Source organism: Castor canadensis, chromosome 2 (genome assembly GCF_047511655.1).
Source record: "Castor canadensis chromosome 2, mCasCan1.hap1v2, whole genome shotgun sequence".
Classification (NCBI taxonomy): Eukaryota; Metazoa; Chordata; class Mammalia; order Rodentia; family Castoridae; genus Castor; species Castor canadensis.
The window spans coordinates 39,061,129-39,087,563 of record NC_133387.1 but is presented as its reverse complement, the minus strand read 5'-3'; the positions used below and the strand labels follow the sequence as shown (position 1 = coordinate 39,087,563).

Genomic DNA, 26,435 nt, shown 5'->3' with positions numbered 1-26,435 from the left:
TACAAACATGTACCACTGTGGATGGCCCAAGATGGAATTTTTAAATCTGTTTTTTTTTTTTTTTTTTTTACAAAGCACTGTATTTTATTTTGCAAAAGTGATGACATCCATAGAGGAAGACTTTTATACTTGCATATATTTTGTAACTTTTTATGATGACTTACTTACTTAGAATGAACTTGTGTATAACAAGTACTTACATTACAAAATAAAACGACTTATCGCATTAAATATAAAAATGTTCATTCTGAGGTACTGAACTCCTCATCCTTATTGAGTTGCTCTTGATTTCTTGCTTTAAATGTTTTTATCTCAAGGTCTCAGGTTGACCTCAAACTTCATATAAGGGGATTATAGGCCTGTGATACCTTGACCAGCCTCTTTTTCTTAATTGTTAACATTCTTTTTTGCTAATTTTACATTAGAATGTCAAAAAAAATGGAAAAAAGACAGATACTTGATCTTAGTTTGAATAGAGATTTTGAAATATACTTTTAGTTTTTAAGGGTTTCTTTCTAGTTTCTTTTTTCCTTTTCTTTCCTTTTTTCTTCCTCTTTCTAACTCCTCCTTTTCTCCCTTACTTTATTCTTTCATCCTCAATGGATTCAATTGGTTAATTTTCTAAGGAGTGAGCATAATCTTATTTAACTAGATGACATTAAGAGAAACCAGGAATTTATTATTCATAAAAATGAAATATAAAAATCTCCCTTATCTTCGGGTATGGATATAGCTAGGCTCAACACAAATGTCTAGGGAGAATGCATCTGTTGCTATTGCATTTATTTTTTTTTTTTGTTTCTCTAAAAACTTGGCATTTGTAAAATATCTATGATTTTGATTTGTCTTGGCCAAAGACCAGATTATGAAGGAATTACATTTTGAACATATTCAACTAAGAATTATCTTTGTAACAACTTCTCCTTTGCCATATTGATTTTTTGGGAATAAAATCAGATTTTGTTTTAAAAACTAGCTATATTTCTTCCTGGTGCCAGCATGATTTTTTCTGTGTTAGAGAGGCATAAAGCAATGCTTATAGTCTTCCTAAAGCTTATTTTAAGCATGCTGTGGAAGAAAGAGTCCCATTTTTCATTTGACAGACCTGGGTTCAAATGTTTGCTCTGCTACTTATAATTTATATGGATTATGGTAAGTTTTGCATGTGGAAAAATGCAATAATAATAATTTCCTTATGTTATGTAAAGGTTAAATGATCAAATATTGAAAAAACAGCTGACACATAGCAGTCATTTATTTAATGATAGTTATGCATATATAGGTATGTATGTATATTAATGAGTAAATGTGTATGTTATGTTTGCATGTATGTATGTTTATAGATACATGCATGTGTATTTTTGTGTGCCTCAAATATATGTATGTATATATATATGTACACACACACACAGAGTAATGTGCAATGTTTTATGCAGCCATTTATTCTATCTGTTAACTTCTAAAGCTGAGAATTCTTCTGGAAGTGATAAAGTTCTAGAATTCAGGAAATATAGGTCCTATCACCAGATGGAAATATTTAAAATGTTATTATTTGTTCCTTAGTTTTTCTGAAACTTATAGTAACTTACCTGGAATGTTTATAAATTCTTAAAAGAAGATCTAATGGTTATTCATGGTTCTTTTACAAATTCCCAGCAGGCAATAGAAGAACAGGTTTTTTTCCTTTTTCAAATTCAGAGAATGATACACTTACTTATCTTGATAAGAGTTCAAAATACTGTGGTTTGCTCAACTTAAGATGATCTAGGGAATATGGGAAACAGGATAAGTTGTTTATTAAATGTCTGAAAGGAGAATTGTCAGTTTTGAAAAGATAAAAAAATACAAGGTAGGAGTTGAATAGCTCTAAAAAAAAAAAAAATCAAACAAAAACAAAAAACCCTGTTATTTGTATGATGTAGCTTTCGCTAAATAACACAGCACCAGTTTGTTGAGGTTTGTATAGTTTGGTTCAAAACTGATACTGTAAAGTAAAAAATCAACAAAATGAAGTAGGACCCTCCTGCTTTCTTATAGTGATGTAGGTTTCTAGCAAAAGAAGCATTAATATCCTAAGAAAGAAGCCTGTATATCTTGCATAACTGTCTAATCTGAAATTTGTGTCTTGTGACTGCTGAATAATACTCAAATCTTAGCTAAGTGGCTGATCTCAGACACTAAAGGGAGTGTTGGAACAAAGAACCAGGATGTTTAATTGTATGGATAAAGTCCATCAAACTGTTTACCACAAAAAATTATACTCCTGGTTTGAAGTAATTATTATTTTTTCACAGTATATCTATCATATATTAATAAAACTGCTTAAAAAATTAAAAGGCAAACTAGTTAAAATGTTTGTTTTCTGTAATCTCTTCAGGGTTTAAAGACAAGATGGTAAAGACAAACTTCTTGTTAAACACAAAATGCATTCTAACCTCCAAATCTATTTGAAGGACCAGTTAGTTACCCTTTGAGTCTACTTGCAAGTTAATGATGCAAAATGTTACCTGAGACAAGGGACTGAGTATTCCTGGAATGAGTAACTCTGTTTTTAGTGGATGCATTTATGATCTAATTTTGTGGAGCTGACAGTTCTACTCATGCAACCATTGTAACTCACATGCTCCATTTTTTATTGTAGCCATGGGTAACAACATAAATGAGGAAAAAAGTGTTTTGGGTCAGATACTATAAATCAAAAATTTGAAAATATATGCTCTTCACTTATATGAACTAGTGTTCATTTCTACCTAACTCTTTATATAACTGAAAAGATCCCCAATATTTTTTGTGAATAATAAAATATCATTTTTATACATGAGGTATATTTTAGGTTTTTCTAAAGGCCTAAGTGTATTGAGACCAAAAAATCTTTCCCTGATATAACCACATACCAGCCATCTCAGATTCTTAAGATATAAAAGAGCATTTGCCAATCTTCTGATTTCAGTGAAGTGGTTGTGTTTTTCACTGAACATAATTTAAGAATTTTTCTTCACTCTAGAATCCAAAGTGACTGTTTTCTTTAAGATTTATATTTTGAAATATTCTAACTATACAGAAAATAACATAGTAGGTATTCATGTATCTAAATTTGACATATATTTACATTTTGTTTATTTCTTCAGCTCTTAGTCTTTTAAGAAATAAAGTAAACTCAGGTGCTCTTATCCTGAATCTTTTTCTCCCTGTAGAATTATTCTCTGTGTTGATGCTAATGTTTACTTATATTCTTACACTTTTAGGTTTTTGTGATTTAAAAATTTATGTAAGTGGCATCATATCAAATCACTCTTGTGAAAAATGTTTTTCTTTTGAAATTATGTTTAGGGTATTTATCTATGTTGAAACATCCCGGTTTGAGGCTTTTTAGTTTTTGAAGATTATTATAGGTGTGTTTTACATGTTGTGCATATCTGTGACCCAGAAATAGAACTTTTATATTATGAGTAGCTATCCAATGATCTCAACCTAGTGTCTGCCTACGTATCAACATCAGTAGACACTGCCTGAAGCCTTCTAAAGCAGGTTCTAAGTTCCAGCTCACCATCCCACCAGCAGTGTATGAAAGTTCGAGTTGCTCCACGTCTTGTCAACACTTAGATTGTCGCTTTCCATTTTTTGCCATTTTGGCGGATAATAATTCATTAATTTTTAGTGGATATACAATATTCCATATTTTGAATTAAATACGGTTATTTCTAAATCTTTTTCTTAGTAAAGGGACAACAGAAATGATCATTTCTCATTTTTTTCACTATTGCAAATATTGCGCCAATGAACATCTTTTTGTGTGCATTATTTGGGAGATTCCTCTCAGGTTGTACTTGAAGTAGGATGCCCGAGCTTTAGACTACTGTGTCTCTTTAAAAAAAAATTTTTGTTTTAGTTTAAATTTTTAAAATTGACAAGTGAAATAGTACTTATGAGGTACAACATTATGTTGATATGTGCATACTTTGAGGAATGGCTAAATCAAACTATTTCAACTCTGCTTTACTTCACATACTTATTTTTTTGTGACAAAAGCACAGTATCTACTCTCTTAAAAATTGTCAAGTATACACTACATTATTAACTATAGTTAATAACTATACAGTACAGTAGATGTCTCTCTCTCTCTCTCTCTGTCTCTCTCTCTTTCTCTTTTTGTGATACTGGGGTTAAGTGCCAAGTTTGTGTTAGACAAGCATTCAGTCATTTGTTTGTATTTGATTTTTTTTTCCTTTGAAGTAAGGTCTCCCTAACTTTCCCCAAAGTAGCCTTGAGTTCAGGATACTTCTGCTTCCTGCTTCCTAGTAGCTGGAATTACAGGTAAATAACTATGAGGTACGGTCGCAATAGATTTCTTGAACTTATTCCTTGTAACTGAATGAATCCTGCGATAGTCTCCTAAATTCCTCCCCCAGCCTCGGCATCCTTATACAATATAGTTCTAATTTTATCTCTGATGAGGTTATACCATGAAGTGATATTTCAGTTTATTACAGATCATACAAAAGAAGTATGGTGTATACTCTATATAATCTTAATAGCATGTAGTATTTTGGGGAAATTTAGTAGTGAGAGATGGAACATCGTACATGCATCCTGGCATTAAGTAAAGCTTTTCTTATTATTTTTGATGCTGCATTATCATTATATTTTTCTGAAATACTCATTCTAATGCACATTACAATTTGTGTGATTTCCCCAAGATATACTTAAAGTAGTGTCTCTCAATCTTTGAGGTTCTTTCTTTGCTAGAGTTCTGTTTTTCACTATATAACATAGACATTGCAAGTGTTTTGTCTACATTTTTTTACTGTTCAGTGGCATTGCAGACTGCTGTACTTTGGACAAGTTACACAGTCAGATTAATAAATTTATATGTTCTGTGACATTCTTATTGAAGATTCGATTATAAGCACAACAGTGAAGTCAGCCAAATGTTGGTTGAATTAGTTGCTCTTACTGAGTTTCATCAAAATAGCATATCATTTTATTTTATTTTTTTAGTGGCTAACAAGAAAGTATCTACCTTTGCTATTAAACACAAGAACAGATAGAGTTAGTGTTTGTAGAATGACCAAAGGAAGACCTTTATTCTAGGTTCTTAAATTTGACACTATTAGTGAGATAGGTTAGCATTTGTCTCAAAGAAAGAAATCTAATTAGTTTATTTGTTACTGTTCTTAAATAACTTCCATTTTCTTTCATTGCCATTTTTTCTTTAATTAGTCTTGATCTATTCAACTCCTTGTGTCTCTGTTCAGAGGAGAAATGTATATTGTTATACAGAATATTATCACTATCTCTCCCTCTTTTTCATTGTCAATAGTAATATAGTCCTTTTTGAACAAACAAATAATTTTGAATTAATGAATCAAAGTTAAATTTTAACTCAAATTACATAGATTAGATTTTCAGAGTCAAACTGTGCAAGTACATTTTTAACTGAATACTCCATTAATGTCAGCTTCTTAACATTTCCAAATACTTTACACACTTAGCTTATTATTAGAAGACAGTTTTGTTTTACTCGTTCAATTTAAAAATATTTTTACAGCATTCCTACATTTTATTAACATTTTTCTATGATTTAAGTCACCAAAGATTGAAATTCTCAGTTTTTATTATTTTAATCTAGTTCTTTGAATTTAAATCTATATAGATCACATATTTAAGAAATATAATTTCTCAACTTTTATTACACCCATGAATAATAATGTATTTGATGTTTCTATGCAGATATTAACCTGAAAACAATAATCATTATTTTCTGCTAGACTTACCACTTTATGAAGTTATCATTTTTACTTCCCAACTCCTACAGTAGTGAGTTACTACCTGCCTTGTTCCACTCTGTGTCTGCAGTGCCTGGATTGCTGCTCACAGTCTGCATATAATAGAACATTTGCTGACTGAATTAATCTTGATATTCTCTTTAAGAAAAGGAAGTTGTCTATTTATAACACACTAAAAGGTGAATCATAGTTTTTTGCTTTGACATACAATTCTTAGGGAGACTATATTGAAAGGGACATAAAGACTTTGTAATGACTGAGTAGTTCACGTCTTTCAAGGCTTTATTTGAAGGAAATGATCTTTGTTAATTCAATCAAAAATAGTTCCACTAACTTAAAAAAAGAAATAACAAACCAAAGAATTGTGGCCAGTTTATAGTGCATTCATATTTCCTTTTGAAAACATACATGCAGAATATAAATATTACTTGTGTGAATTTACTCTGAGAGCAATAGGGAGACTGTCCTTAGTTTCCAGCTTTCTTTTCTTCTCTTTTCTTTCTTCCCTCCTCTGCATTTTTGACTACTGATTCAAATGCCTTTCATCTAAGAAGGTGACTGCATGAATAAATAGCAGATTGATTACCTAAATAATATTTTTTGAGGATATATGCTAGCCCATGTAGTGTGTAAAAGATATATTGTTATACCTTAGTGGATGTGAGTTTGTCATGAGTTCATAACTTTTTATTCATACAACTTCACTAATATTTTTGGAAGGAATAGAATAATGTATTTAGACTATTGTGTTTAACTAGAAGTTGCACAACAGTGTTATTGTTGAATCTGAAGGACAGTTTTCAATCACTTGTCTTTCTTGAGGTCTTTAACATTGCTGGCTGCTTTCTCCTACTATCTCGTGTTCCAATGCCATGTTTCTCACCTATTCCTCTTTCGAAGTCTCCTTTCTGAGTCCTTTATTCTGCCCACCTCACAAATTTAGTTCTTTTCCTGTGTTTACCATTATCTTCTCACTTTGTACATCACTCTAAGTGACCTCACTTACTCCCAGAATTTTAACTGCCATCTCTAGTGTTGAGAATTCCACTTTTGTATCTCTAGCTCAGATTTCTTCTGTGACTTTGAGGTCAACATTTACAACTGCGTTCTTGGTATCTCTACTTGAATGTCTCATAGGAATCCACTGAAATCTGTATGTAAGATTAAGCTCCTGTTCTACTGATTGATGTATGCTTTTCCTGTGACATTCTCTTTCTAAGTGAATAGCAGGCACCATTTTACACTCAGTTGCCCATGTCAGAAATATAAAGGTTTCTAGACATCTCCCTTTTTCTCATCCTTACTCTAAAATGTCTCCTACTCTCATGGATTCAGCCTCTAAATTAGATCATAAGTGCATTTATCTTTCCACACTACACTGACACAACACTAGTCTAAAATTTCACTTGGATCATGACAATGATCTCCTTTACTTCTTTATACCCTTTTTCACCTCAAACTCACTTTGCTGACCAGAGATATTTTTCAAAAATCTGTGTGATTTAAAATTTTCTGCTTAAATTTTTTCTGTTTTCCTTTGGATTTAACACAAAATCCAAAAAATTCTTCAGATTGCTATACAACTCCCTATATGAACTAGACCATGCCAGCTTCTCTAGTACCATGTTTACCTACTATGTATCCATCTATCTAGATAGTCATTCGTTTATTTGTTTGTTAGTTTAACAATGCTAGAAATTGAACCCAGAGCCTCACACATGCTAGGCAAGCACTCTACCACAAAGCTACTACTTCATGTATTTCTGACTCATCTTTCTTGCTGCACTTACACGGTGTGATTACATTAATAGATGGTTTGTAGAAGTTTGTGCCTTTGGGCACAATATTCCTGCTCTAGACTAGATAGTGGATGCATAGGCAAAAGATCAGAAGGATCCTGCAATGTCATACTTGGTAATTATTTATTTTTCTTCCACAGACTTTGCCCAAGTAAATCAATACATACAAAATTAAAGTGTACCATCCATATAAGCCCTCTCTTGCCTAACTTTTCACAACCTAAAATATTTCAGGATTTCTCTTTGCATAGGATTCCTTAAACTATTCATGTTCTTCACATCTCTTTCCATGCTGTTTTCTCTTTGTTTGGAAAGGGCTCCTTGCTTATATGGTAGATGAAGCTCTACTTGTCCTTTAAGTCCACGTTGAAGCACAGCTTGCTTTGGGATGCTATGTATCTTCACATTTCTTTATGATAGCTTTCTTTATGCTATCTGTGTACATTTTGCAGATTTTCCTGAAAGTTAAGTAGCTTGTTCAGTGTCTGTGTGACAGACACAGCTTTGACCTTCAAGTCTGATCTTAAACTAAGTCTTTGCCTATCCTTTGCTTGACTCAGTTACTATTTAATAATTACATCAAATAAAGGAGAAAGCACTATATAACCTAATTAGTAAAACAAATCCTAATGGCATCAATGATAAGAAATGACTTCACTGACGGGATAAGAATATGATAGAAAAAGAGAAGGTATCCCTGTCTGTACAGTGATTCAACTTTTAAGCCAATTAGACTAACCCTTGCTTTGTAACACCTCAGGATGTCTCTAGCTCTCAAAAATGGTAAGAAGCTGAACTTCAGCAGAACAGGACATAGGCTGAACAAATCCCTTTTAATTAAAAAAGGAAAATATATAGCATATTTTTTCTTACACCTTAATTGCTTTTTACATTTGTGCCTTATTCTTTTCAACTTGATTGTTAGTTTCTTATGAGAAAAAATATGCTTTATTTTTTTCTTGGTTTGCCTTTTTTTTCCTGTAATATCTAGTTCTACTTGAAAATTAATTTTTTAAAAATAAATGACAATGTGTTATCTCTCTATAATTTAACTTTAGGAGCAAAACTTCAAATATTTTCAAGTAGAGCAAAGTAACAGATAAGTATTTTATACAAACCAACACTTGGGAGCATTAATGTAAATGAAAAATGGAACTAATTCTTCAGTTTTGGGTTTGATATCTTTTTTTTTTTTACAGAAAAATACTCAGGTATGCATAATGTCAAGGACATACTCAATAGAAAAAAACAGTTTATGTTGGATCTAGGCTAGACAAATGCTCTATTCTAACATTTAACTAGTAGGTGAGTTTAAATATCTATGCAATTTTATCTTAAGACATATTTTGCATTTTTCTTTTCATTTTCATTTGAATATCAAGAGATATTCACATTTGGAAGGACATATTCTTATTAGCTCTAATGAGGTTTTTTTGGTGAATGAATTGAATATAAACAACTATTGTGTTTGTCCTTTTTTGTAGGGAAGATTTCAAGCTGAAGATCCCAGTCATATAATTAAAAGGACTAATCCCTTTCAATCCTTGAATCCGTCTATAGAAATTGAATTCTTAAACATATACACAAAAGAGGATATGGTGCCTGTTGAATTTTATATTATGTTCAATGGAACACTATTATACTACTAAAACAAATTTAATTTTGATTAGGAAAAATGATTCTATTTTCCACATTTATAAATGTACACAACGTAGGCCTTTACTGGCACTAGGGAAGTTGTGGGGTGCAGGGTGGCATGGGTGGGGGCAGGGGAGAAAAACTTGTATTATGTTAAATCAGAGAAATAATTGTACTTGGCAGTTTTTGTTTGCAGAATGCAGGAAAGGCTGAAGGCTTTGTACAGTTCAAAGAGCACAGTCCGCAGATACAGCAGTTGTTGGTTGCCTGCAGGGATCTTCAGAATCCAGGGTGGTAGTAGAGGTGTGTATCACAAAAACCCAGGCTTTGTGTTTATAAAGAAAAAAATACTTACACAGTTATTAGACGTTGTTTAATACCATCATATTATTTAAGTATATTTTAAGTATAGCACTTTTGCATCAATTTTTAACCAGTCAGGTTACACTCTTGTTTTGCTAACTCTTGTTCTTTAATAATTTGTTTACATGTTCAACTGTGGAAGCATTGAACTGCTCACTATTAAGCTTTCAGCTACACTTTGTAGAGAAATGTAAATAAATTATATATCAGTAATATGCATTCAGTTATCACTTATATAATTAGCATATTAAGCAATTTCAACAAGTTAATTCAAGACTCTCAAGAGAGCCTTTTTAAACTGAAAATATGCCAAAGGATAACTTTTTTTCATCTGGCATGTCAAGACTTATGCCCCAAATTAACACTTGTGCCATTTCCCTACAGAATATACAAATTATAATTTCTCCTGTTAACTGAAATAATGTAGCAGAAAGTTCTGTCAAACCCGAAAGCTTTAGGACCAATACAAATTAGCATTACTAAGTTTCTTGAAATATCTGGTGTATGTATTGTATGCAGGCTTTGTACTATTTATGTCAAGTTTTGGCAAAGTATGTCAACATAGTTTTTGTTTGTGTTCTTAGATTTAAAAACAAATTAGCTAATTAGTGATGTAGTCTTATAATTTGAGGATTTAAGAATAGCCCTCAAAGCCTTGTCTTGACCTGGTCTTGAATTCACAAGAATTTGGGGTGAAATATTTTCTTGGGTACAGATGTATTTTATCCAGTTTGTCATGCTCAGTTGCTGGAAGATTAGTTGGTGTGGTGCAAAAAAAGAGATACATTAAAGTTGGAATTAGCTGTTGAATGTATTTCTGCGTCCACTAAAATAAGAACTCCTTTATTTTTCCATTTTAAATTTTGTTGCTGTCAAGTTAAAACATACAGAAAAGAAAAAGAAGAGAAACAAATTTAGAAAAGAATACACATACAACATTCAATTTTAAAAGATGTTATTATTTTGCTATTTTTATTTTAGATCTCTTTATTACAAATCTTAAAAGATAAAAGCCTTCTATTTCAGATTTGAAATACCCACTTCATAACTGCTCATTTCACAGCAACTTCCTATTGCTCCTAACTGATAATTTCTCTCAGACTTTAATGTTGGACGAGTTAATGTAGCTTCCTCAAATGGCTGTCATTCTTCCACACCATGCTTTAAAGAAGACAGAAAATCCAAAGGCCCCTTGGTCCCAGAATTTCAGCTTTCCTTCTCCTTATTTCTGCAAGATCTGAAATTATTTTATTTTCCAGTCTTTTAGCTATAGGACATTGGGAGCTATTATTAAGAATCAATGCTTTCTGGAATGAATAACACACAAGTCATCATTAGTCATTTTCATCCTCACTCAGACACTGGTGTGATAGAACCGGATTCCAAGAGAGTAACTGAAGGTAGGGATGCTTAGGGTGAGGTTTGCCTTTAGTATTTCCATAACTTGTTGAAATGAGTGGTTCCACATGAGACATCAGAAAATAATATACCACAAAATTCTCCACTGGGACTGAAAACATTGTATAATGACCCTGGCTTGGCAAAGTAAATCAGCAGTTTCTTTTTTTTTTTTTTTTAAATTTTATTTATTTATTTATTTATTTTTCATTTTTCTTTTATTATTCATATGTGCATACAAGGCTTGGTTCATTTCTCCCCCCTGCCCCCACCCCCTCCCTTACCACCCACTCCACCCCCTCCCGCTCCCCCCCCTCAATACCCAGCAGAAACTATTTTGCCCTTATCTCTAATTTTGTTGTAGAGAGAGTATAAGCAATAATAGGAAGGAACAAGGGGTTTTGCTGGTTGAGATAAGGATAGCTATACAGGGCATTGACTCACATTGGTAAATCAGCAGTTTCAATGCTGTTTAATACATATGCAAATTATAAGGGAAACTGTTTTTATGTTTGTGACATACATTTACATAATTTCATAAGTAGGTGCTGTTAAACACATTTTACTAATTTTTTCCTTGTATTATCTTCCTTGTATTGAGTAACAAGGAGGTTCAGTAACTTTCTAAAATCTTATGGCTAGGAATTTAAAAGTCTCAAATTTCGCATTAAGTTTTCTGTCATTAAGTCTATCTGTTAACTAACTATATGATAGTACTTCATGTGACTTTTTCTTTTTATTACCAAAGTATATTTCCTTCACCTGCAGGCTTATCTAAAACTTGCCTGCCTTTAAAGCCACAATATCCATCTTATGTGCACTTTTCCTAAAACATCCTTCACAAAATACAGTATTCTTTCTCTGAATACTTCATGCTGGTACTGCATACTGAGGATATTTTTATAGTCTTCCATAATGTTGCATTGTTATTCTTTGAAACTGTTTCTTGGCTCCTCAAAACCTGGGTTCTGACCTATATTTCTTTGGGTTTCAATTATTGCCAACTCAGTACTGAGCATTTAGTAAATGCACCAGCTCTGGATTGTATCTAGGACTCCATTCACAATTTCGATGATGACCAGCTGCTCAGTAGAGGACAAGTTTCTTAATGTCTCTGAGCTTGAAGTTTTTCATTTATAAAAAGAGGATAAGATAAAGTCTATCTTAACGAGTTATTATGGATATTAGATCAGACATGATATAAAACATTTAGCTTAGTGCCTGAAACACAGTAAATGCTCAGTAAATTGTACCTCTTGCCATTATTGTTTACCATTAGTACACATTGTCCATGGGACAGCTTCTATCAGGACAAAAAAAAAATAATTCTCTAACTCGTTGGGCCCCATGACATGAAATGGCTTTCTTTAAAATAAGTATTTATTTCCGAGATGTTTGCCTTGTTAAAAAGAAACTTCCATGCTAAGAAATTTGGATTTACAATGAACGAAGACTCCCAGCTTCCTCATCCACTGCTTTCTGTATCTAGCCTTCTAACTATTTACTTTCACTCATGTTTACTAGCAGGAGTCCTTTACCTCGGAGGGTTCCTGATATAAATAAATTTCAGTGTATAGGTTGAATATTTCTTACCTGAAATTCTTGAGACCAGGGAGATATTTTAGATATCATATTTTTGAATATTTTCATATACATATGGATGGGACCCAAATCCAACCATGACATTCATTGATGTTTCATGTCACTTTATACACCAGCCTCATGGTAATTTTGTGCAGTATTTTTAGTCTGCTTTTGTTTTCATAGTGACATGTCACATTAGGTAAGCTATAGAGTCATTTACCTACGATATCATGCCAATGCTTAAAAGTTTTGGAGCATTTCAATTGAGATTTTTAGATTAAGGATGCTGTACTTATAATTAGTTTCTTTTGTAACTTTGGATTTTATTTTATGTATTCAAAATGCTATTTCAAGGAAAAACTCATAAGTGTCTAAGTCTGTCTTCTCTTCCTATAACAGAATATCACACACTGGACAATTTAGAAGGAACAGAAGTTTATTGACTAACAATTCTGGGGGCTGGAAAATCTGATGTAAAAGTGCCAGCATCTGGAAAGGGCTTTTTAAGTTTTTTTTTTTTTTAACTGTGTCATCTCCTGTCAGAAGGGCAAAGATAGGGAGAAAGAAGGAGGCTGGGTTTACTCTTTTATATGGGCACCAGTCTCACCCATGATTGTGGAACTTTGTGGCCTAATCACTTCTTAAAGGTTCTATCTCCTTATACTGTTACAATGGAAATTAAATTTCAACATGTGTTTGCAGGGGACAAACACTCCAATGATAGCAGTAGGTGTCACTAAACTGACAGAGGTCTCAAAGCACCCAAATCAATGAAGAATGCTTACCAGAAGTCAAATTTATGTACCACAGAGCACAGCTATGGTGCTCTGCTAAAAGTGCAAACCAGATCATACCACTCTTCAGTATAGGAGCTTTTGCTTGTACTTGGAATAAAATAGACGCTTATTACTTTAGCTTTCAAAGCACCTTCACAATTGGGCTCCTGTCTGCCTTTCCTTCCCCATCCATTGACACTTCCTCCTTTCCTCGCTCTGCCTGGCATCGCTGGCTTTCTGTCAGCTCCTGACACCCTCGTTGAGTCAAGGTGAGCTTGTGTTTACTATTTCCAGTATTTACAGTTGTCCCCTCTGTGCCCTTCCATGGCCTGCTGCTTATCTGTTGAGTCTTAGTTTCAATGATGCTTTCTTTATGAGCTTTGTTGACCTCACTGTGTAAAGTAACTCCTGACTACTTTTTTCTCTTCTCCTTTTTCACAGTTCATTCCTTCTGTTTCTTTAGGACAAGTAAATATTTTTGCTTAGTGCCTATTTCCATACCATCTTGTAAATTTTATAGAATATAAGATGCAGTCTTGGTCAGGCTGTCATTTAGAATAGAGCTTAACATTTTGTACATCAGTAAATATTTATTGAATGAATGAGTGAATTGGAGGCTCATGAATGGTTTATTATTTGGAATACATGAATTTGTTTATTTATTCACAATATTATTTATTAGACAATGAAAAATGAGAGACCACTTATAACATTTAAATTCTGAATAGCTTTCAGAGTAATTCATGAGCTACAGTTGAATGCTTTAATCTCCCCAGTTATTCAGAAATGAAATGTAATAGTTCATTATCTGACAAGGGGAACCACCCAGAAAATCGGAATTCAAAAAATTTGCTCAGCCTCCATTCATATGTACACTTCCCCCTGTCATATTCTAAACCTATACCTAATTAACTGTGCTTCATGATACCTTTGTCTTGTATTGATCCATTTGGCTACCATGTACCAAAAATCATGTGCACACCTGTTTAATATCTTTGCTGTCATAAAAAACATTTTATGTTTTATAAGAAATATATTCTGCCATTTGTATGGAAAGTTATATCTCAAACTTAACTAAATAACTTTGATCCTATCACAGGGCAAATCAATAGCCTTTTATCATTCTATGACTCAAAGTTTAAGTGAGGTGATTTTCTTCCTATCAAATGGAAACTTTGGGCTGTGGATGTAACTTAGTGTTACAGCACTGCTTACATAGTGTGTGTAAGACCTTGGGTTCAATCTTCAGCACAGCAAAAATAAAATAAAATAAAAATAAATAAATAAATAAAAAAAATAAAATGGAAGTTACATTCTGGTGACATACAGACTTAAAACAGTAAACTTTAAAATTTATATGTAGAAATGGGTCTTACAAATATACACTTGGCTATTTTCTTCATCTTTCCTTTGGGAGAAAGTATTATTTAGTATAGTTGGAGAAAGATGTTTACAGGATTTTCTTTTTCTAAGTTAATGATAACTTGAGAATAGTTTCCTTATTATCTTAATCAGTGGTCATCTGATCTTATTATCTATAAAAATGCAGAAGACAAAATGTAGTTTATTGATCACTATTTGGAGGACATTTTGGGACCAACATTTTAGGTAATATTCTTCTTGAGGAGAAAATGGCCATTATTGACTATAATATCTTTATTCTTTTAATTCTCTAGTGAGCTTTATCAACACAGTAGATAAAACACAGACTTTATCTACTGTGTTGTTTCAGTGATTATTCATGATACTATTTAATAATTTTACTTTAGACTCAACATAATCAATTGCTTTCAGTCTTGTTCTTTTTTTGCTATACTGACTCTCTGTAGAGTATTTCATGCAGATGAATGCATGCTTATGAATGCATATCTAATGAAGAAATTTTGCTTTATATTAGGATATAGAAGGAGGAAAAAGAAGGCATATGTAATTATTTGATGTATTCTACTAATGCTCCCTCTTTTTTGAACCCTGAAAACACAATGGCAAGTACTATTATCCTAAAATTATTTCTCTTATCCTTATTGAATGCAACTGAATTGTGCTTTGTAATGGTTAATTTTATATGTAAACTTGACTGAGGTAATGGCTATCCAGATAGCAGGTAAAACATTATTTCTGGATGTATCTGTGAGAGCATTTCTGGAAGACAATAGCATTTGAATAGGCAAAGGCAGACTGAATAAAGAAGATGGTCCTCATCTAATCCATAAAAATCCTGAACAGAACAGAAAGGTCAAGAATGACAAATTTGCTCTTAGCTGAGGCTGGGACATCCATCTTCTCCTGCCCTCAGACATTTGCAGTTCTGGTTCTTGGACCTTCAGTTCAGATTGGAACTTATACCAGTGGATCCCCTGGTTCTTAGGCCTTCTGGTTTGTACTAGAATTGTATCATTTGTTTTCTTCATCCTTCAACATGCAGATGTAGCTTATAGACCTTCTGAGTCTCCATGAATGTGTAAGCCAATCCTTCTTACCACACACACAGGCACACATACACACAGACACACACATGGACATATCCCATTTGTTCTGTTTCTCTGGAGAACTCACACTAATACACACTAATCCAAATTCTTACTATTTTATGTCTTATTTCCTTCCTCCTTCCTTTTTTCTTTCCCTCCCTTTCTCCTCTCTCTTTTAATGATACACTCCTATTGTTCATCCAAAACAGAAATAAAGGAACAAATTCAATATCGGAAAATATAAACAAGTCAAAAATTGATGCCATATTAAAATTAATTTCTGCTTGGGACTGTTGTCTGCTTTTGTGGACTAAGAGTAGGGAAACAGGAAGGCCTGTTTCTTCTTAAATGATTTCAATAAAACTTCTTCCAGGGGTACCTAATGCTACAAATTTAGGGGTTTCTGTGCTATAAATCTGGTAACTTTTTGACTTGTCTTCAATGTCACCTTTATGAGGTCTGCATGATCAACTATAACTTATGTGTTATCTTTCCAGCTTTTAAAATTTTGTTGCTATTATCTTTTCTCTTGAACTTTCTATCTTTGTAGGTTTATTGTTTTGAATAAACAATTTTTATGGCTTACTGAAAGAAAAGAAATGAATGCCTTAATAACTGTACTCCAATTACATTTCTGTTTTAAATTGTAACTTTTCATTCTATTTTTTACAGACATACATATGTGTGTATTTATATATATTACATTTTATATGTGTGTGTGTGTGTGTGTGTGTGTGTGTGTGTGTATTACATGAGGTCTGAAGTTACATTTAGAAAGAGATAAAAAACACTCTCTAAATACAAAAAATTCTAAGAGAGAAGCTATGGCCTATACCTACTAGTTTCCCACTTCCTGGAGTGTGATCTGAGGTGAGGATGGGAATAAAAATGTTGAGCTTTTATAAGAGGTACATATATAAGCAGATACTTAAATGCTAAATCTTTCAAAGCATATCATGCCATTCTGCCCATAAAATGTTTTTGTTGAAGGATTATAAATGTATAACCTGATTTATTTGTATTTATTTTATAAATTTATAAATAAATTTAGTTTATTATTTTATAGTTCTCCAAATTTTTAGTAAATATATAATGTCATGTGTCCACTCTTCTACTATCATACAGAGTAGTTTCATTAATATAAAAAAATCCCCTATCCATGCCTGTCTTCCCTCTCTGCCTCCCTTTTGAGCTCCTGGCAACTAACTGAACTTACTGCCTTATAGTTTTGCCTTTTTTAGAGTGTAATATAGTTGGAATACCATAGTATGTATTCTTTTAAGACTGATTCCATTAACTTACCATTATGCATCTAAAGTTCCTCCATATCTTTTTATGGTTGAATAGTTCATTTCTTTTTATTATTGTTTGTTTTATTATATGGATTTTTCATAAATTGTTTATCCATTCTCCTATTGAAAGTGTATCAGTTGCTCGCATGTGTTGGTAATTATAAATTAAGTTGCAGTAAACATTCTGATATGGATCTTTTTGTGGACCTCAGTTTTCAACTGTAAATACCTGCAGTACTACTTCTGGGTCATGTGTTGAGACTAAGCTTATGTTTGTAGGAAATTCAAACTGTCTTCTAAGTTGTACATTAACTTCTTTTTATATTTTAGAGATAATCAAGGTTGTTTTATAAAGCAACATATATAGAAATCAATAGTAATTTGTACTTTACTCATCATTATTTAAAATTTTATAAAAAGCTTTATCATTTTAGTATTTACTGCTTCATTATTATTTAATGTTGTATTGAACTAAGTTTGTTGGAAGAGAAATTTTAATTAGAAAAAGGTGCGGCATAAACTTGAAGTAATCACATTAGCTTACTCTACTCAACATAGAGGGAATTCTCTACACCTCAGTAGGAATAAGCATACATAAATGTAAAGCCCTGGACTAAGTTGTAACAGTGATGTTTTATTTGCTTCATACTCATCTGCTCATTCAGTAAGCTTTCATTGTGCACCTATTCCTGATATCTGGTCTAGGATCTTGATGAATTCTTATATTTCAATTTCTACCCTTGTAGGCCATTGATCTTCAAAGCCGGTAGATATATTATCATTATTTATAGTACATGCTATATAACAAGCTTTTCTGTATCTTTTTTTTTTTTTTTATTTTGAGGTACAAGGGGTTGAACTCAGCACCTTGTGCTTGCTAGGCAGTTGCTGTACTTCTTGAGCCACACTTCCTGCCCTTTTGACTTTATTTTTTGAATACAGTTTTGCTTTATGCATTAAGTACATTAGTTAAGAATATCAGAAGAAACGTGAGGATTGCTTAAATGTATCAATTAGAAAGTTGAGAGATATAGATAGTGTGGGATAGATAAAGTAACTTACTTGTGCAGTGCTTCAAGACCTGCCAGTAGCAGTGACATTTTACTAAACCGTGCTGTTTCCCTATACATAAAAAATTTTGTTCTAAATCTGCTATGCCTAGGGACTGATTTTTCTTTTTGTCAATAACACAGCAAAGAAGATAAAAAAATTGAAAATCCATTACCATTGTATCTTTCCTATAATGTGCTTTAAAATTAATTTATTTTACTTTCTTCTTCTCTTCATTACGTGGAGTGTTTTCTCTTCGGCACTTGTTATTCCTTTGTCGTCACGGCATGTCTTTTCTTTTTACTGGCTTCTTAAATCCTGCTGCATTGCTTTTTGCCTTTCCTTCTTTAATCTTTTCCCTTCTGTTTAATTTTTAAATCCTTTGCTCTTTATCTTTCTTTCAGTCTTTTTAACTGCTCTCCTCTCCTTTGATTTCCTCTTAAATGTTGCTTCTTAACATTGTTTTATTTCATTGATTTTTTCTTTTTGGTTTTTATCTTTTGAAATTTTTTTTTCCTTTGTATATAAGGAAAACCTAATTCAGTTGAATTAATGAGAGAAGATACGACTGAATCCTCCATGCTACATGAAAAAAATAACAACAGTATTTATTCACACTTATTGTGTGGATACTGAAAGATTTATGAGACAAATCCTGCCTCCCCTCTTTCCTTTTCTTCACTGGTCTTTTGTTTTGAATTAAATGCCAAATAATTGATGTGCTGATAGGTAGAAAATTCAGTTATTTTCCATTTTTCTAGTTTGTTGACATTAAGTGTATATGAAATATACTTTTGAGGCTTTTAAAAATAGCTAGACAAGTAATTTTTCCTTTTATTAAATCTTTGGGATTAACTGAAATACATTTATGATGCTATTAAGAGCAGAGATCTAAGACATAATCAAAATAAGAGATAATTAAATTTTTATTTTTTCACAAAACAACTTTGTCCAAGTAATCTACATATTTGACATATTCTATCTCTCTCTCTCGTCTTTCTCTATATATAGATATGCATACTTTAATATTAGATTTTTGACCCATTTTTTCTGATTTTTGAAAGATATCTAAGGAAAACCCATTTAACCAAACTCAACTAAATGGGTTGGTTAATGTTTATGGGTCAGTCCTCTGGCATTCTAAAAAATAAGTGTGAAGTCCAGATCCAGGCAGTCATTTTGCACAGGGGCAAATAACCAGGTGAATATTATAAGCAATAACAGAAGTGCATGAAGTGTAGGACACTTTATTTATGCTACAGGGAAGAAAATTATTGAGTGACATTGTATAGTTGAAGGAAGAGAGACAGAGATCAGGAGACTGGCTTTAGTTTGCACACAGAAAGTGGCAGTGTCCACATGTGTTATGACATGCTTGTGTTTTTTCTTCAACAAAATTAGTGATAAGGGCAGAGCAGGACCTACCTGGAACTGAGGGGGGCAGAGGGGGGAGAGGGTGCAGGAGGGGGGCAGGGGGAGGAATGACCCAAACAATGTATGCACATGTGAATAAATGAATAATTTTAAAAAAAGAAAGTGTCAGTGTCAGTTTTGGCTTTATTCATCACCATGCCCACATCTTATGTATGTGTACATTCTAGTGATTTCATTCCTATTGCATTTAAGCCTAATTTTACTTATGTTCATTCAGTAGATAAAATGTAGCTTTATCAACATACTTTCGTTGCTGCAGGTAATGACTTTATGTATATGTCATATTTAGAGATGATTGTATAAGTGATATATTGTTCATTATATAACTCCTTATAGATTTTTCATTATTGTATATTAATTGTACATAGTAAGGTGTCTCACTATGATAGTTTAACACATTTACTTTGGTCCTACTCACTTTCTCTGTTGATCTTTCTTGAATCTCCTCCCATTTTTCTCTTTTCTTTTCATTGTTGATATTTTAAAGTTATTTCATCCATTCATTTCATTAAATAAACATTACTGAAGCTTTCTATTCTTCAGTAATGTTTGTTCTTCTCAGTTGATCATTATTAAATTCGTACATCCCTTTTGTGATACATATGTTGCAGTATCTGTTTTGTGTGTGATGATTCTGCCTAGGGCTCGATTGCTTTACATTTATCCTGCCAAAAAAAGAAGTGCTTATTAAGTCAATGTGTGATACTGACAGGATTTTAGAGCTGCATATCAAACATGTTCAAAATAACAGACTATTTTATGACAACTAGTATACTTTGGAAATAAAAACTTGTAATTTTAATTATATGTTCCATATTACCTAAATTTTGCAAGGACCTTTAACTAAATAATATTTTCTTAACCTATTTTTCTCTATTTCATCTAATTAAAGGAATGAAACCTAATTTCTTTGTTAATTTGGTAATTTTAGACAACTAATTCCCAAATCTGATTATTATTCAAGTAAACTGGGAACTAAAAAAAATTCCTTTGAAAACACATTCCATTTTAGGTACCCTTGCTTAAAATCTTGGAAATGCAGATGAGTATTCTGCAAATGTATTTTTTTAGCTCCAGTCTGTGTTCTACATAAGTTGTGACTTATAATTTATCAATTTTAGCAGTTATTTGCAAAACATGGCATGAGATCACTTGAGAACTGGTATTAAATATATGGCCATTTTGGATCCCACCCCATGCATGTTGAATCAGAAACTGATGCAGAGTTAGTGATCTGTACTTCAACAAACTCTGCAAGTGGCGCTGATGCACTCTTAACTTCATCACCACTTACTTATATGACCTTCCCCTTTGATTAGTCCACTCTTGCTTGTTTGTAAAAAGTTTTTTCTTAACACATGTATTATTTTGAAGTGGATCTAGGATCAATAACACCTGAAGCTTGTAAATTCAAATATTTAGGCAACTTTGCTTGCTATATCAAAATGCTTTGTACCAGTTTTAGATATAGGAGGTTTTAGATTTGGGAATATATGCATAGGTTTTACTAGTTCAACATCCCTAATTCAAAAATCCTAAATCCAACATGCTCCAAAATCCTAAACTTTTTGAACACTAATATGATACTCAGATTAGAGATAGTCAACTTGTACCAGACGGTTAGCATAAACAGCAGAGTATTATTTATCATTGTTCTGGAGGCTGAAGTACAAGATCAGGTTTAGGTTCTCTTTCTGGTGGCAGTGGGATAGAGAGGCATGAGTGAGCAAGTGAGTGAAGCATGAGAGACAACTTGTGTCTCTTCTTATATGTGCGCTAAGCCAATCAGGAAGTTTCCATTCTCAAGACTCCATCTCAACATATATACTTTCAAAGGCTGTATTTGAACATACCATAATACTGAAGGTTACAGGTTTAACATACAAATTTTTGGGGGAACACAAAAAGTCCAGTTTTGATTGATTCTTATCTTGTTTAAAATTGGGTGATGCTAAACTAAAAATACTCGTGTTAGCTTCTTCTCTAATAGTGACTCTTTTAAATTTTGATTTATTTAAAAACATAATAAAATATAAGATTCATGTGTCATGGATTATAGGGAAATTCAAATGTGATAGATATGTGAAAGAATAGTATTTTGTTGGCAACATTATCTAGTTTAGATAAATATTATTAATTATATGTATACATATATATGTATATATTTGATATTACTGGATTTGAACTCAGGACCTTGTGCGATGCTTTATCACTTGAGCAACACCCCCATTCCTAGGGTGATTTTATAGCTTAGCTATTGTGAATAGTGCTGCAATAAGCAAAGATACGCAGATATCTCTATTATATGTTACTTTTATTCCTCTCTATATACCCCCGAGTGCTATAGTTCGATCATATGGTTTTCATTTGCAGGGACCCTCTATACTGATTCCATGGTAGTTGGACTTTTGCATTCCCACCAACAAAATATGTGTGTGTGTATGTGTGTGTTTATTGGCCTTTTGTATTTCTTCAAAGAGGTGACTAGTTTATTTGCCCATTTATCAATTGGATTATTTGTGCTTTTAGAATTTAATTTTTTGATTTTTAAAATATATTTTGGGTATTAATCCCTCTCAGGTGAATACCTGGCAAATATTTTTTCCCATCTATAGGTTGTGTGTTCATTTTGATAATTATTTCCTTTGATATGAAGAAGCTTTTTAATTTGGTGCAATCTCATTTGTTAATTTTTGTTATTATATCCATAGATATTGGAGTCCTATTCAGAAAATTATTGCTCACACTTATATATTTAAGTGTTTTCCCTATGTTTTTCTGTAGTAATTTCAGTTTCAGGTCTTATATTGAATTCTTTGATCCATTTCAGAAAGATTTTTGATTTTTGTACAGGTTAAAAGATAGGAATGTAGATTCAGTCTTCTATATGTGCGCATCCTATTTTCTCAGCACCACTTGTTAAAGAGGTAGTTTTATCTCCAACGTATATTTTTGGCATCTTTGTTAAGAACCAGATGGCTGTAGTTGTCTGGGTTTATTTTGGGGTCTTCTGTTCCATTCCATTGGTCTATGTGTCTGTTTTGTGCCAGTACTATGCTGTTTTTGTACTATGTCTCTGTAGTATGATTTGAAATTGGGTATCCTAACACCTCCAGCATTACCCTTTTTGCTCAACGTTACTTGAAATATTTTGGGTCTTCACCTAAAAAACTAGCTAGCATTTGTTGCCCTTAATGCAGAGAAACTAAAGCGGATACCTTAAAGCAACTGAGGCCAATAGGAAAAGGGGACCAGGAACTAGAGAAAAGGTGAGATCAAAAAGAATTAACCTAGAAGGTAATACCCACACACAGGAAATCAATGTGAGTCAATGCCCTGTATAGCTATCCTTACCTCAACCAGCAAAACCCCTTGTTCCTTCCTATTATTGCTTATACTCTCTCTACAACAAAATTAGAGATAAGGGCAAAATAGTTTCTGCTGGGTATTGAGGGGGGGGAGCGGGAGGGGGTGGAGTGGGTGGTAAGGGAGGGGGTGGGGGCAGGGGGGAGAAATGAACCAAGCCTTGTATGCACATATGAATAATAAAAGAAAAATGAAAAAAAAATAATAAAAAAAAAATAAAATGACAAAAAAAAAATAAAAATCAGAAAAAAAAAATATTTTGGGTCTTTTTTGGTTCCATGTGAATTTTACCATTGATTTTTCTCTTTCTGTGAAGAATTTCATTGGAATTCTGATGGGGATTGCATTAAATTTGTATATAGCTATTGATAATATGACCATTTTTATAATATTATTTCTGCTGAAACATGAACACAAGAGATCTTTTGATTTTTTAGTGTCTTAAATTTCTTTCTCCAGTGTTTCATAGCTTTCATTGTAGAGGTCTTTCTCTTCCTTGGTTAGGTTTCTTCTTAGGTTTATTTATTTATTTTTTGAGGTCATGGTAAATTGGATTGTTTTCCTGATTTTGTTCTCCTAATGTTTGCTATTGGCATATAGTGAAGTTACTGATTTTTGTATGTTGATTTTATATACTGACACTTTGCTGAAAGCATTTATCAGATCTAAGAATTTTCTAGTTGAGTCTAGAAGATTTCAAGTATAGGATCCTATCATGTGCAAACAGGGACAACTGAATTCTTCCTTTCCTGTTTGTAAAGGTCATTCTTATTTTGTTGCTTATTTTAGGAGAAATGCTTTCAGTTTTCCCCACTTAGTATTATGTTGTTCATAGCTTCAACATATATTACCTTTATTATTTTGAGGTATGCTCTATTCCTAATTTCTTCAGAGTTTTTATTATAAAGAGGTACTGAATTTTGTCACAGGCTTTTTCTGCATCTATTGAGATAATTATGTGATTTTTTTCCCCTTCATTCTGCTCATATGCTCTTTTATGTTTATTTACTTATGTATGTCCAACCATCCTTGGAATGACTTTTATTCTTGGAATTAAACCAACTTAAATAAGGTACATGATCATTTTAATATATTGTTAACTTTAGTTTGTAAATATTTTATTGAGGGTTTTTTGTATCTATGCTCATAAAGGGAATCAGCCTGCAGTTTTCTTTTCTTTTTGGTTGTATCTTTATCCAGTTTTGTATCAGACTCATACTTTCTTCATAGAATGAATTTAGAGTGTTCTTTCTCTATATATTTTATATAATAAGCTAAAGAGAATTGATGTTAGTCCTTCTTTGAAGCTTTGGTAAAATTTATCAGTGAATCCATCTGGTCTTGTGCTTTTGTTTGTCGAGAGACATTCTATTACTGCTTCAATCTCAATGTTCATTTTAAGTCTGTTTCAGTTAGGTTGTTCATAGCCTCTTGTGCCAATTTTAGTACTTCATATGCATGCACAAATTTATCCATCTCTTCTACATATTCCATTTTATAGAGTATAAATTTTCAAAATATTCCCTAATGATGCTCTGGATATCCTTTTTCATCTCTAATTTTATTAATTTGTGCTTTTTCTGTCTTTTGGTTAGTTTGGGTAAGGGTTTGTCAATTTTGCCTCCACTTCCTGCCCTGATTTGTATTATTTCTTTCCAGCTACCAAATTTTGGTTTGACTTGTTCTTGTTTTTCTAAGACCTTGAGTTGTACCATTAGGGTATTCATTTGACGTCTGTCTTATTTTTTTATGTAGGCACTTATAGGTATAAACTTCCCTCTTCAAGCCACCTTTGCTGTATCCCAAAGATTCTGGTAAGTTGAGGTTTCATTTTCATTTGATTCTAGATGTATTTTCATTTTCCAGTGATTTTTTTCAACATTCAACACTGTATTGTTCAATCTCCATGTGTTTGTAGTTTCTGTAATTTCATCGACTATTGATTTCTGGTTTTACTCCTTTGGTAAGATACAAGAAATTATTTCAGCTTTTTTTTGTATTTGTTAAGACTTGGTTTGTGACCTAAAATATAATCCTTTTTAGGAAAAGTTCCATAGGCTGAAAATAATGTTTACTACACAGCTGTTGAGTAGAATATTCTGTAGATGTCTGTGAAATCCCTTTGATCTATAGTATAATTTAACTCTGAGGTTTCTTTCTTTCTTTTTTTTTGTATAGGTAACTATCTATTGATGAGACTGGGGTATTGAAATCACTCACTATTGTTGTATCTGGACCTGTCTGTCCCTTTTTGTATGGTGGTGTTTGTTTTACGAAATTGGTTGCACCATCATTTGGTGCGTATATATTTACAATCTTTATGTCTTCTTTGATGATACTTGGATTTGAACTCAGGGCTTCATGCTTTCTAGGCAGGTGTCTACCACTGAGCCACTCTCCTAGCCCTCATTATATCTTCTTGATGGACTATTCTTTCCTTAATTTGTTATGATTTTCTTTATCCCATCTGAGTGATTTTGACTTGAAGTGTGCTTTGTCAGTTATGAGTATGGCTACTCATGCTTATTTTCAGATTCCATTTGCTTGGAATATTATTTTCCTTCCTTTCATTATCAGTCTATGCGTGTCTGTCCCATGAGGTGAGTTTCTTGAAGACAGCAAACAAATGAATTTTTTTTTTTTGGGAGTGGGGGACAATGCTGAGAATCAGATCCACAGGCAGGCAAGTGCTCTATCCCTTGAGCCATATCCCTAGCCCTTTTGTTTATTTTGTTTTTGAGGTAAGGTTTCACTAACTTTGCCCAGGGTGGCTTCTAACTCAAGATCCTACTGTCCTGTCACCTAAGTACTGAGATTACATGCATGTGCCCCACTCCCAGCCAGATCTTGTTTATGATCTACTCAGAAAGTCAATGTTCTTTACTTAGAGAATTAAGATTATTTAAATTTAGGATTATAATTGAAATATCTGTAGTAATTTATACCTTCATCTTAGAGTTTTGCTGATATACTGAGTTAATAATGTTCATTTCTTTCCTAATTCTTAATTATCCATTATTCCCTTGAGGCTTATTATTCTGCTAGCTCTCATGTTTGTGTATATCTTTCTTTTCTGTTGTGGTATTGCTTGAAGTATCATCTGCAATGTTTAGTATCTATGCATTGCTTTAGAGGTTTATGATAGAAGTTCTTTATTTCTTCTTTGATTTTAATGCATAGCTTTTCTGGATACAGTAATCCTGCTTAGAAGTTATTTTGTTTCAGGACCTGAAATACTTCAGTCCATGCTCTCCTGTCCTTTAAGGCTCCAACTGAGAGATTTGTTATACCATGAAAGTTTCAACTTTGTAAGTAATTTGGTACTTTATTCTTAAAGCTTTTAGTATTTTTCTTTGTTCTATACTCTTGATATTTTATTTAGAATATTGCAGAGAGTTTTTTTTTTTTTTGGTTATGTCTACTCAGGAATATAAATGCCTCTTTTACTAGGAAATATATTTTTCCCTAGATTTGATAA

The 26,435-nt window shown here is 32.5% G+C and overlaps 1 protein-coding gene across 10 annotated transcripts in view; it reads left to right on the top strand.

Annotated features, from left to right (window-relative positions):
• Positions 1-26,435, top strand: part of Foxp2 (forkhead box P2) — a 571,690-nt gene that overhangs the window by 74,059 nt on the left and 471,196 nt on the right. The window contains exon 3 of one of the 10 annotated variants that reach the window (XM_074064610.1): positions 24,713-24,771. The exons of the other annotated variants lie outside the window; for them this stretch is intronic. The gene's annotated coding sequence lies outside the window, so the exon portion shown is untranslated. The remainder of the gene's footprint in view (positions 1-24,712; positions 24,772-26,435) is intronic. 10 annotated transcript variants of the gene reach the window in all.